This window comes from Budorcas taxicolor, chromosome 2 (assembly GCF_023091745.1).
Source record: "Budorcas taxicolor isolate Tak-1 chromosome 2, Takin1.1, whole genome shotgun sequence".
Lineage (NCBI taxonomy): Eukaryota > Metazoa > Chordata > Mammalia > Artiodactyla > Bovidae > Budorcas > Budorcas taxicolor.
In genome coordinates, this window is record NC_068911.1 from 17,106,811 (window position 1) to 17,120,595 (window position 13,785).

General features: G+C 50.9%; 1 protein-coding gene across 3 annotated transcripts in view; it reads right to left on the reverse strand.

The window, feature by feature from the left end:
* Positions 1–13,785, reverse strand: part of SBK1 (SH3 domain binding kinase 1) — a 53,416-nt gene that overhangs the window by 33,275 nt on the left and 6,356 nt on the right. The window contains exon 1 of one of the 3 annotated variants that reach the window (XM_052655421.1): positions 13,254–13,333. The exons of 1 other annotated variant lie outside the window; for it this stretch is intronic. The gene's annotated coding sequence lies outside the window, so the exon portion shown is untranslated. Of the gene's footprint in view, positions 1–12,508; positions 12,548–13,253; positions 13,334–13,785 lie in introns of those variants that run through there. One more of the 3 variants, XM_052655439.1, reaches the window with a different exon arrangement.

Below are 13,785 nucleotides of genomic sequence, written 5' to 3' on the forward strand. Positions count from 1 at the left end.
CCCCCATACTGCAACTAAAGATCCCACATTCTGCAGCTAAGACCTGGTGCAGCCAAATAAATGTTTAAAAAAGAGAGAGAGAGAGAGAGAAAGAGAGAGGAAAAAAAGAACTTTTTCACTGGGGGATTCTGTTTTCTAAAGCCAGGTCTAAGAGCTATCTGAAATGATCTCATCTCTTGCTCTCTGAAGGCAGAAGAGAGTGACAGAGGATGAGATGGTTGGATGGCATCACCAGCTCAATAGACATGAACTCAGGCACACTCTAGGAGATGGTGAGGGAAAGGGAAGCCTGGTATGCTGCAGTCCCTGGGGGTAGCAAAGAGTCAGAAACAGCCTGGAGACTGAATAACAGCAACTCAACCTCTGAGGATTGTAGGAATGGGTAGTATCGAGTTGGCCAAAAAGTTCCTTCGGGTTACAGAAACGCTCGAGTGAACATCTTGGGCAACCCAATACATTTGGCTCCCGGGCCCCCAATACCAGTCCCTACTGCTCACAGGAGATCAGGACACTCAGGCCCCTTAGGGCTGGATGTGGCTGCTTCCCTGGAGGTTGTGACCTGAGGATCTGAGAGGTCTTTGCCCCTCCCCTGTCACACTTACTGCAGGGGGACCAGGGAGCATCCTTGGAGCAGAGGCTACTCAGAGCCCATTCAGTCTCTGCTCCTGCCTCAGGAACGTAGACATTCTGAAGGAAGCCAGTGTGGTCTGGTATGCATCCCTGGGGGGCTGGCTTTGATGATGTCCTAGTTTGGGTTTCCTAGAAACAGACCCTGAACCAGGAATTTGAGATCAGTCTTTTTTGTTGTTGATGTTAGGTGATCCCAGGTAGAGGGGTAGAGAAAAGAGACAGGGAGGCAGGGAGGCACCTCAAGTTACCACTGCGGGCAACTAGAGGTGAACCTACTGGAGAGCTCTCAGAGATAGTGTAGAACACACATGGACACACACTGAACACGTAAGATATCCCATCTCGTGTCAGTCATTGGTGAGAGCTGCCGGTTGCGGGGTGCAGACTGGAACAGAGAAGGTACTCAGGAAGAGAGGCAAGGATGTGCGTGAGTAGAAGTGGGGAAGGGGCCCAAGGAGATCTGAGGCTCCCCAGGTGGCACAGTGATAAAGAATCTGCCTGCCAAGCAGGAGACCTGGGTTCGATCCCTGAGTTGGGATGATCCCCTGGAGGAGGAAATGGCAACCCACGCCAGTATTCTTGCCTGGAGAATCCCATAGACAGAGGAGTCCGGTGGGCTACAGTCCATGGGGTCACAAAGAGTCAGCCACGACTAAGCATGAGCATGCATGAATTCCAAGGAGACACAGGCAGAGAAAGGACAATGTCTGCCACAAATAACGAGCACTTAGAACAGGGCCCTGGGGCTGGCTTGATGCTCACCTATTCCAACTGGAGTGGAATTCTGGTACCCAGTATCACCTGTCCCTCATTTTTACCAACAGAACCCCAATTTTCCTTTGGGGACTCACATTCCTTGACATACCTTTCCCTACTCACTAGGGGTTCTGAAGGTGGGGCTTACCTCTTCGGCTCTAGGGCTAGGCTTGTGACCCCAGCTCCCATCAGTTAGCATATGCCAGCCCCCTGGCCACAGTGATTGTTTCTGAGATGGGTCTGTGATCCACACCAGGCTGATGTGCCAGAACTTACTGTTGCACTGAAGGAGGGTGGGATGTCAGCCTGGAGTGGCTTCCACCAGGGAGAACCTCCCAGAGGAAGAAGCCGACATAGCAGAGAGCAGTTAAGAGATGGAGAGTATCAGAAGCCACATGCCATCATTTGAGCCCCTGGATCCAGCCATGCCTGAAGTCCCTGGACTTTTCAGTCTTGTAACCTGATAAAGTCCCTTTCGTGCTGAAGTCAGTTGGAATTGGGTCTCTGTCACTAACACCCCCAAGTGTAAACTATGTGTAAATGGGGGTTTCTAATGTGTTTAAGGATGCAGGTGTAAGTGAAAGGTTCTCCTCTCTGTCTGCCATAATCCCTATTTGCTCAGCACCCCAGGATGTCTGAGGAGATTCTCAGAGGGAGCTCAGTGTGTCCAGGAACAGGAGTTTGGAAGCCTGGGAGTTCCAGCTCCTGTCTCCTTAGGGTATTGTTCTTGGGGTCATGTGAGGAGCATGCAGGGTAGAAACCTGGGCTGCCACGTGGCCCACTTCCCTCTAAGCATCAGGAACCTCTGGGTTCCTGCATGCACGCATGCATTCATACATTCACACTTATTCGTGGGCACCTACTGCATAAAAGGGGCTTCCCCAATGGTTCAGGAGTAAAGAATCCACCTGCAATGTAGGAGACCCGGCTTCAGTTCCTGGGTTTGGAAGGTCTCCTGGAGAAGGGAATAGCAACCCACTCCAGTATTCTTGCCTGGGAAATACCATGGACAGAGGAACTTGGCGGGCTACAGTCTATGGGGTCGCAAAAGAGTCGGACCGAGTGACTAAATAACAACTGTAAAAGTGTACCAGGATAAAAAAGGTGGGCTAAACAGACAATCCTTGCTTTCGGGAGCTTCCAGTCTAGTGGGGGGTGGGGGTGGGAATCTCTATACTAATTACACCAATAAATGTCAGATTCTGAGTTAAGTAGGTAAAGGGCCACGCCAGTGTTCAGGGCCTCATCTTACTCCCTTCTGATCCTTGATGACTGCCCATCTCTCCCCTGAGCCCTCTCAGCAGCTTAGACACACTTTTCTCCTTCACACCTTCCGGATCTTGTACTCCTCAACCCCGGAAGTCCCACCTCAAGTCTAATCTGCATCCTGCCTGCTGCCTGCTCAGCCTGCTTTCTTTGCTTTGGTCCCCAGGGAGGTGAAGGCCATTGAGCATCTTTTTGTGTCACCTCACTGATCAGGGATGAGTCTCTAGACATTTATCAAGCATCGAGGGTGTGCCAGGTGCTTGCAGAAGGCTAGACCTTCCCCAGATGGAGAAACTGGGGCATGACCGTGGCAATCCTGCGCTAACAAGGCCAGCCTCTCCCGTCCCCTGGAGTAGGAATGGGACACCCTGTCCTGTGCCCTTCTTGCTACTTGTCCTGTTAACCTCTCCCAGGCCAAGGGTTTCACTAGATTGAGGGCAGGAGGAGAAAGGGGCAACAGAGGATGAGACGGTTGGATGGCATCACCGATTCAATGGACATGAACTTGGGTAAACTCCGGGAGATGGTGAGGGACAGAGAGGCCTGGCGCGCTGCAGTCCATGGGGTCGCAGAGTCAGACATGACTTGGCGACTCAACAACAACAGCAACAACAACAACAACAGACCAAGGGTCCCTCCCAGTTGGCAGCCCCTGCCTGCAGTTCCCAGGCCCAGTCCACTGCCTGCACCCAAGAGCCTGCCTGGGGGTGGGGGGTCTCCCTGACCCCTGAGGATGGCCCCTTCTGCCTGTCTCCTCCCCTCCTCCAGCCCCTCCTACTTATTTAACAAACACACATTTGGCCAGATTTGAAGCATGAACTCATTTAAACCTCATAATATACTTACTGTGTGGGTGAGTGATCATTTTGTATCCGAGATGCAGGGAGGGAAGAGGTTGCCGAGGCTGACCCATTAGCTGGGGCTCAAATCCAGGCCGGCTCTGGAGTCCAGGCCCCTAACCACCTGGCTGCCCAGCCCCTCCAGCCCCCACCATCCTGGCCTCCTCTCACCTGATTCCACTGATCTCACCTGCATCCCTCTTCCCACCCACCTCTCACTCTCGATTTCCAATCCTTTGGTCCTGGGCTGCAGCCCGGGGAGAGGCACTGGGCTGGTCCTACCAGAAGGAGGGACACTGGGTGGAGGCCTGAGAGCTGGGGGGCCCAGCCCCGCCCCCACCGGTTCCCAGTCCTGAGTGGATGAGAGGATGGGCTGTGCCAGGGCCCTCGAGGAGGTGGGCAGGGTTGCAGCAGGGAGGGGAGGCTGGGTGGAGCCAGGCCTGCAAGCCCTAATTAAGTCAGTTAATTAGGTGGGGAGGAGAAGCCTGTGGGAATTAATGAGCTTGGCTAATTAAGTGGATCTGGCAGAATGGCTCCGATCCTAGCGGCTCCAGAGAGATGGGGGCTTAGGCAGGACACAGGGTCGGAGGCAAAGTGCTGGGCACCTCCCCTTTTCACCAGATCTGCAGCCTCCACTGGGCTAAGGCCACTACCAGGGCCCGCACTGACCATCAGGGTCTGCGGCCACCTCCTGAAGTTACGGGCCATGCATGCTACTGATGCTTGGGTTCAAGTCCCCATCGAGAACCTGGTGCCCTGTTACCCATCCCTCAGGGGTTGAAGCTCTATCCCCCCTTTGAACATTTCGGAGATGGAGGCTGAAAATGAGCCCGACCAGGCTCCTAGCAGAGCAGCCACTACAGTCCCTGACCGGCAACCATGACTGCCACCCACACGTCCCCCAGGTTTCAGAGGGAAACCTGCCTGGTGCTCTCCCAGCTCACAGATGCGGCAACTGAGGCTGAGAGGAAGGGGCGTGGCTTGTCTTCCACCCATTGCTTACAGCAGTGGCTGGCCCGGGAGCCTGGGGGCTTTCTCTTGCTGGGCACTATTTCCCTCTGATCGTGGGCCGTTGAGTAACAACAGCAACGGTGCCCACAGCTGGAGTACATACTGTTTGTGAGGTGTGTGTCCTTGACACAAGGGCCAGCTACAGAATGTGAGGTTTCTTGTCTAGAAAGCAGGAGAGAAGCTTTCCCTTCCTATCCAAACCTCTCTCTCTGCCTGCCACAGTGTTCTATATTTGCTATTGAACATGATGCTGCCTTGGGCATCACGGACGCCTGGGGCCCCTTGATGCACAGTCGACGTGGAACCTTCCTGGTATCCAGGCCGCTGCTAGACCAAGCACATCAACCTTGACTGTGGCGTGCAGGACCGTAGTTCTCCGACCAGGGACTGAACCTGTGCCCCCTGCAGTGGAAGAACAGAGTCTTAACCACTGGACCGCCAGGGAAGTTTCGCTTGTGCCACCGTTACTCAGACTTCACTTACACTTGAAAGATGATATGATGAAGAATGGCAAGCTGCTGGGAATACCCTGGCAGTCCAGCGGTTAGGACTCTGTACTAACCTGAGGGCATGGGTTCAATCCCTGGTTGGGGAGCTAAGATCCCACAAGCTGCATGGCACAGACAGAAAAAGAAAAGAAAAAATTCTAAGATACCAACCACAGAGCATTAGAGCCCAAGTTTGGGGCCCTGCGTGATACATATTAACTGAGTTCTCACAGCCACTCTGCTTACTGGGATTGTTACTGCCCTCGTTTCACATATTTGTTCATTCATCCATTCAATTACTAAATATTATCAAGTGCCTCCTATGTACCAGGCAACATTTGCAGTGAACAAAACAGAAAAATCACTGCCCGCATCCATTGTAGTGAGGGGAGAAGACAACAAACAGGGTATGTGAAGAAAGGACCATACTTCACGGGATTCATGGAGGGAAGACATAAAGCAGGGAGGTCTTCACAGAGAAGGTTCCTTTTGAGCAGAAACTTGAAGGAGGTGAGGGAGGAAGGGAGCCATGCTGAAATGAGGGCAGGCAGGCAGAGAGAAGAGCCAGTGCAAAGGCCCTGAGGCCAGAGTGTATGCTTGGGGATGCCCAGGAACAACGAGGCTGATGGAGCCTGGGAGGAGGAGAGGTGATGGGGACAGTTCATCCAGGGCCACAGTAAGCCTTTGCCGTTGACTCTGAGAGCAGTGGCAGTCCTTGGAGGGTTTTGAGCAGAGGAGGGAGAAGGTGGATTATAGGTTTTAACAGGCTCCCTCTGGCGGCGCAAGAAGGGAAGTGAGGAGGCTCCAGTACCCAGCGAAGTGAAACAAGATAGCAAGGGACCAGGTAGTAGGAACAGAAGTGATGAGAAGTGACAGGATCTGCTGACAGATTGGACAGTGGGGTGGTGTGTGTGTGTGTGTGTGTGTGTGTGTGTGTGTGTGTTATTTGCCTTCAGCCTCTGGACCGTGAAATTCCACCAACAGCTGAGGACACCAAGCAGCTCTCTGGACCCTGGATTCCTTGCCCCTGAAGGTCTGCTCTCAATTCTGGGACCCTACCCCTCTCCCTCTGCGTTTCTGCCTGCCTGGGGCCAGTGGCTGCAACATGGACAAGGTACATGAAGCCTCTCGGGCACAGTTCTCCTTTCATGGAGTCAGACTGAGACACTGAGTCCCCAGGGAGGGACTGTGAATGGGGTGCATGACCTGGGTGGGGGACAGTGGTGAGCGGGAGAGCCCTAGCCCATCTGAGCGGTGGCCTCCCCTCCCCTGTGGCCCATTGCTGTCACATGGGAATGTGAACTCAGGTTTTCAGAGCTTCTAATTTTCCAGGAGAAGTTAGAAACCTGGATCTGATTTGTAAAATGTTAGCAAATCATTGATTTAAAAAAGTCAGGAAGGCTAGACCCCCTCTGAGGGACCAAGCATAAGACAAGGGGGGCTGCTTCTGTGGGTCTTCTACACATCGCGACCTCCATACCAGCGGCCTCGGCCAGCCTGGGAATACAGATACACGAAGACACTTCTCCCCGAGGTGTGGCCTCATAGGCCAGCTCTTGGCTGGTCTGGGCAGGATCCTGGAAGGACCGGGGCAGTTAGGATGGAGCACCCCTTCTGAGCCTTTGGTGGGGGCACCAGACAGTGACACTTCTCAAGGATGATATGGTTGCCAGGCAAGGGCAACTGCTGGTCCCCTGGCTGCCTGGAGGAGCAGGAGAAGGCCTGGGATCAGAAGGAGAAGACCATGGCCAGGAATGAGCCACAGGGTGAAGTCTGCTCCCAAACAAAGAGAACCAGCAAGACTAACAGGAAAGGGAGGCACCCAGGCTTGTTCCTGCCTTACAGGCCACCCTTACCTCTGCCTCTGCTCTGGAACATTCCAGAAGCTGACCTCTGTTTCTTCCCCTGGATCTAGGCTGGGCAGGGCTGGGCTGAGGGGCTGCAGGAGAAGCAGAGAGAGACAGAGGCGGTGGCAGAACCTCCGGCACTGTCAGATCGGGTTAGCCATCGCCCAGTGTGGGGCAGCGCTTCACACGCCTGACCTCATTCATCCTCTGAACCGTCTCAGGTCAGAGTTACAGCTGCACGGAGGACGAAACTGGGTCACAGAACGGTCGGGTAACTGGCTAAGGTCACGCAGCCTAAAAGTAGCGGGACTTGGAGTTAAACCCAGGGGTATCTACCTGCAGAATCTGAGCTTGGACATAAAATCTGTCAGAAAAAGACTGAAGCATCACGGACGGACGGACGGAACGAGCGGTGCCGTCCCTGCATGTGCGGGCGCGGCGCTCCCTCTAGTGGCCAACTCGCCGCAGTGCAGGACAGACGAGGGGCTCGCCGGCCGCCGGACTCGCCGTCTCTGGGTCTCTGTCTGTCTCACAAGCCTGCACGCACGCACGAGCGCGCACACACATTCAGTTTTCCAGCGGGAAGACCGCAACATCTCCACCTGCTCACCTGCCACAAGCGGCCCCTACCCGGCTTCCCCTTTCCCCCTGGTCAGGCTCCATCAGCGATGCCAGCCCCAGGGAGCCTTCCGGTTACTCCCGTGTCTCTTTCTCTCTGTCAGAACCTGGGTGTCCTTGCTATACCCGTGGTTCTCAAACTCTGCTGCACATTCTAGTCTGCCCGGGAGCTTTCACAAGTCCTGATGCACGGCCACGCCCAGAGCAAAGGAATCAGCCTCTTCTCTCACCATCACTAGACCTTCGGAGTTCAAACCTCAGGTGGAGGGTGGAGATCTCAGCCTTTTGGTTCTCTGGCCTTTCCTGACACCTTTAACCCTCTCTGCTCCCTTCCACCTCTGAGGCTCACATCCCAGACCATATGATTACCCCACACCCCACCCGCTCTGAGATTCCGTTTTGATCACCTCCCCCTGTGTTTCCCTCTCTATCCTCTTCATCTGGTACCCACAAGCAACAGTTTTTTGACCCCATCGAGGCCACCAGTCCAGGGCCCCCATCCCTTTCTCACTGCCCATCAGCCCCCTTCTGCCATGATGGTCCGCCGTGCCCTGCTTGGGCTCTGCACACCATCACCATGGCTGCTCCCTGGCACCTTCATCTCCACCCCGCTGTGTCCAGCTCTCCCGTTGGAGAACCTGCCTGGCAAAACGCCAACCATCAACTGCTTTCTGCCTGTACCATACAAGCCAGCACTGGTCCGAGGGTCCCCCACTAAGTAGAGAGTTTCCCTTCATGGTCTTCAAGGGGCACTCGCTGCCCCCCACAACCCCAGTATGCCTGCCATGGCCCTTCCCCACTCTCTCTGACCAGGCCTTCTCAAATTTTAATTTGCTTGCACCTTTCCTAGGAATCTTGGTGAGGCCTGAGCTTCTGCATGTCTAACCAGCCCCCCAGGGGTGCAGATGGCTGTTGGCCTCTGCACCCTCCTCTGAGCAGCAAGGTCCTCCCACCTTCTCCTCACTTCTCAAACCACGGTTCCCATTTCACTGAGAATACAGGTGGACCGGATGCAGTTTCATTGGCTCCTTTTATCAAAGCACAAACCCACCCAGCCCCTCACTCTCACTTCTTCCAGCAGCTTCAGTGGGGGTGGGGAGGCCCTTCTCCCGAGGCCAACCCCTCCTTTGGGCCCTGGACTCTTCAGGACTCCCCTCCACCACACGTCTCCATCCATTTCTATCAAGAAACACGGGCAGCTCCCACTCCCATTTCCCACTGCTTTGGGACAATCATTTCCGTCCTTTTAGCTGAGTATTAGTAATTTTCATTCCTATGTTTCCTGCGTAGCATGTTTTAGGTTATGCTTTTCATCTCCACTTCTCATGCTGGAAGATGAAGATGGAGCCACTTCCTGTCTCCCACCCTCCGGGAACAGTTGCATCATAGTACTGATAAGACTGGTAGTGTTGGCGGGACTTCCTTGGTGGTCCAGTGGTTAAGAATCCACCTGCAAGTGCAGAGGACATGGGTTCGATTCTTGGTCCGGGAAGATCCCGCATACCGCGGGGCTATAAAGGCCATGTGCCACAACGACTGCACCCTCCTCTAGTTTAGGCCTCCTTTAGACCGTGCCCTAAAGCCTGTGCACCGCAATCAGAGAAGCCACCATAGTGAGAAGGCTGCATCTCACTATGGCATCTAGAGAGTAGCCCACACTTGCCATGACTAGAGAAAGCCCTCGTGCGGCAACGAAGACCCGGTACAGCCAAAAATAAATAAATAAATAAAATTTAAAAAAAAAAAAACGATTGATAGTGTTGGGGACTTTCCTAGTTGCCCAGTGGTTAGGGCTCCGTGCTTCCACTACAGGGGGCGTGGGTTCAATCCCTGGTTGGGGAACTTTGCCGCACAGCCGAAAGGGAAAAAAAAAAAAAAAAAGATTGGTAGTATTTACATAGTGTGGAAACACAACTTTCTGTGGGATACTATGATTTCTTTCCCCCCTTTTCCCTTTTATGATAGATTTTCTGTTTTAGTTTTAGATTTATAGAACAACTGAACACGAAGTACAGAGACTTTTCATGTATACCTCCCCCCTCTGCATTTTCCCTGATTATCAGCATTTTGCATTAGTGTGGTGAGCTTGTTACAATTGATGAACCAGTGCTGATAAACTAATATTAACTAAAATCCATAGTTTACATGAGGGCTCCCTCTGTCGTACAGTCTATGGGTTTTGACAGATGGATGGGGTCACGGACCCATCTTTCCAGTATTGTACAGAATAGTTCCACTGCCCTAAAAATCCTCCGAGCTCCACCTACTCACTCCCCGCTCCCCATCAGCCCCTGGAAACCACTGATCTTTTTCCTGTCTCTAGTGTTGACTTTTTCAGAATGTCATAGAGTTGGAGGCATACAGCTCATAGCCTTTTCAGACTGGCTTCTTTCACCTTGTGGGGTGGTTGTCGTTTAGCCGCTGAGTCATGTCTGACTCTTTGCAACCCCATGGACTATAGCTTCTCTGTCCATGGGATTTCCCTGGCGAGAATGTTGAGTAGACTTCCTTCTCCAGGGGACCTTCCTGACCCGGGAATTGAACCCCCATCTCCTGCATCGGCAGGCGGGCTCTTTACCATTGAGCCACCAAGGCCATATGCATTTAAGATTCTTGTATGTCTTTTTGTGGCTTCATGGCTCATTTTTATCAGCAAATAATATTTCATTGTGTGGATATATCATAGTTTGTTCATCTATTTGCCTGTTGAAGGACATTTTAGATGCTCCCAAGTTTTCAGGCAATTATGAAAAAGAGCTTTTATAAACATCCATGTGCAGGGTTTTGTTCAGACATACGTTTTCAACTCATTTGGGTGAGTACCAAGGAACGCTATTGTTGGATCATATGGTAAGACTATGTTTAGCTTTGTAAGAAACTGCCAGACCGTCTTCCAAAGTGACTATATCATTTTTGAGTTCTCACAGCAATGAACGAGAGTTCCTGTTGCTCCACATCCTCCCCAGCATTTGTAGCTGTCAATATTTTGGGTCAGTGTGTAAATGTATCTCACTGTGGTTTGAATTTGCCATTTCCTGATGACATCTGATGTTGAGCATCTTTATAAGCTTATTTGCTGTCTGTATATCATCTTTGACCTAGTGACCGTTCAGATCTTTTGCCCCCTTCTTTAATGGGGCTGTTCCTTCCCTTTCTTCCTTTTCTCTTTCTTTCTTTCTTTCAGCTGCACTGGGTCTTCATTTCGGCACGTGAGCTTCTCATTGCAGTGGCTTCTCTCGTTGCAGAGCACAGGCTCTAAGCTGCTTGGCCTTCAGTGGTTGCTGCGTGTGCGCTCAGCAGTTGCAGTTCCCGGGCTCTAGAGCGCAGGCTCAGTAGTTGTGGCACATGGGCTTAGTTTCTCCTCGGCATGTGGGATCTTCCTGGACCAGGGATCGAACCTGTGTCTCCTGCATTGGCAGACGGATTCACCACTGAGCCACCAGGGAATCCCTGTCCTAACTGTTTTAAATGTTTTCCATTTCTGCTCTGATTTCCTTTAGGATTGACAGAAATCAGTCAGTCTTAAAGGAACATCAATCCTAGAGGAAATCAGTCCTGAATATTCATTGGAAGGACTGATGCTGAAACTGAAACTCCAATACTTTGGCCACCTGATGCAAAGAACCGACTCGTTGGAAAAGACCCTGATGCTGGGAAAGACTGAAGGTGGGAGGAGATGGGGATGACAGAGGATGAGATGATTGGATGGCATTACTAACGCGATGGACATGAGTTTGAGTAGGCCCTGGGAGTTGGTGATGGACAGAGAAGCCTGGCGGGCTGCAGTCCATGGGGTCGCAAAGAGTTGGACACGACTGAGTGACTGAACTGATCTGAACTGAAATCTGCTACGATACCCTTTTTTTGAAAATTGAAGTACAATTGATTTACAATGTTGTGTTAATTTCTGCTGTACAGCAAACTTATTCAGTTATACATACATATATATGTACATATATACATATATAATATATATTCTCTTTCATATTCCTTTTCATTCTGACTCACCACAGGATATTGAAGATAGTTCCCTGTTCTGTAGAGTAGGACCTGTAGTTTATCCATTCTATGTATACTAGTTTGCATCTGCTAACCCCAAACTCCCATTGCTATAATATTCTTAAATTTTAAGAACTTTTTTGTTTTGTTCATCCTTGGAGGTTTGTTTTCTTTCAAAATAGCATCTAGTTTTCATTTCATAGTTACAATATATATTCCTAAATCTCTGAGTATTGTAGTAGTTTTTTGGGGGGCGCTCTCCAGGTGGCATTAGTGGTAAAGAACCGGCCTGCCAATGCAGGAGACGTAAGAGACACAGGTATGATCCTTGGGTTGGGAGGATCCCTTGGAGGAGCTCATGGCAACCCACTCCAGTATTCACGACTGGAGAATTCCACGGACAGAGGAGCCTGGCGGGCTAAGGTCCACAGGGTCTCACAGAGTTGGACAAGACTGAAGCAACTTTGCGTGCGTGCAGGGAGAGAAGAGAACTAAAACCGGAAATAAGAGACCAGCAAGAACAAAATACCCATTGTCAACATATTCCGAGGCTGAAGGGAGTGAACTCTGCTGTGTCCTGCCTGGAGAGCCTGGACCAGATTTCACTGTGCTGGGAGCCGACGGGGGAAGGACGCTCCAGGTGATGGGGGTGGGGGCAGGACACCCCACATGCAAGATGCAAATATTCAAATAATCCCTCGGGTAGAGCATAGAACTCCTCCTTATCCTCATGGTGCCCTGTCCTCCAGTTCACAGACCCTGTGTTTTATCCTCGCTGGGGAATAAGCCTTCAGTCTTTGTCAGGGTGGGGGAGGGGCAGCTGCCCCGCGGAGCTGAGCAGAGAAAGAAATCTGAGAATTAAAGCCCTTCTTAGAGCAATCCTACTGGTTTTGGCCCTAGCTTTACTCCCCCTTCCAGAGGTACTTAGTCCATTAACACTAGGGCCTTTTGAGGTTTTGTGGTGGAAATTGTGGTGCCCCTTGTTTTTTTTTTTCTCATGCCCAATTTAGGGTTCCCTTGAGGCGCCACGTCACCGGACTGCTATATCCCTCACCATGTTCATCCGTTTTCTAGATTCCAACGTCGTGTTGCTCTTGTCTCCTTTTTCACTTTATAAGTTCTTGCTGATTCACGCTGTGGGAGGCAGAATAATGCCCCACCTAATTCCATTAATGTCTATGTCGTCATCCCCAGAACCTGGGAGTATGTTACCTTAGGTGACAGAAAGAGGCTTTGCAGGTGTGATTAAGGTTAAGGACCTTGGGATGGGAAGATAATCCTGGCTTGTTCAGGTGAGCCCAAGATAATAGCATGCAGCCTTAAAAGCTGAGAACCTTTCCCAGCTGTGGTGCAAGAAAGATGTTGAGAGAAGCAGGGCCAGAGAGACGCTGCCTCGCTGGAAGGAGGGGGGCCCTCTGGAAGGCGGTACCTTGGAAAAGATAAGGGGGTGGATTTTCCCGGGAACTTCCAGAAAGTTCTTCCAGAAAGAGTTCCCAAGAGCAGCCCTGTCAACATCTTGACTTTAGCCCAGGGAGACCCATGTTGGACTTCTGACATATAGTCAGTAAGATAATCAATTTGGTTTTAAACAACTAAATTTGCAGTAGTTTGCACCTTAAAACCCACTCACACGTGGAGAAAAGGGCTTACACTGTTGGTGGGAATGTAATCGATGCAGCCACTGTAGACACAGTATGGAGTTTCCTTAAAAAGCTAAAATAGAGCTGCCCCACAACCCTACATTCCCACTGCTGGGCCATATATCCAGGGAAAACCCTAGTTTGAAAAGATACACGTACCCCCAATGTTCGTAGAATAGCCGAGATGTGGAAACAATCTCGATGTCCACTGACAGACAAATGGATAACTAAGAGGTGGTATGTTATGCGCAGTGGGATATTACTCAGCCGTAAAAATGAAATAATGCTATTTGCAGGAATATGGCTGGATCTCGAGATGATCATCCTAAATGAAGTCAGACAAAGACAAGTATCAGATGATGTCACATACGTGAATCTAAACCATGGTACAGACGGATTTATTTGCAAAACAGAAGCAGACTCACATAGAAAACAAATTTGTGGTTACCAAAGAGGAAAGGAAGGGGGAGGGATAAATTAGCAGTTTGGGATTAATTGATACACACTACTATATATTAAATAGATAAGCAACAAGGTCCTGATGTATAGCACAGGGAACTATATTCAATATCTTGTAATAAACCATAAGGGAAAAGAAAAAAGTAAAACCCACTCGTTTCTTTTTCATGGGGTTTCAGGACGCAGAGAACTTAAATGTGTGTATTCAATCCACCATTTTTAACCGGAAGTC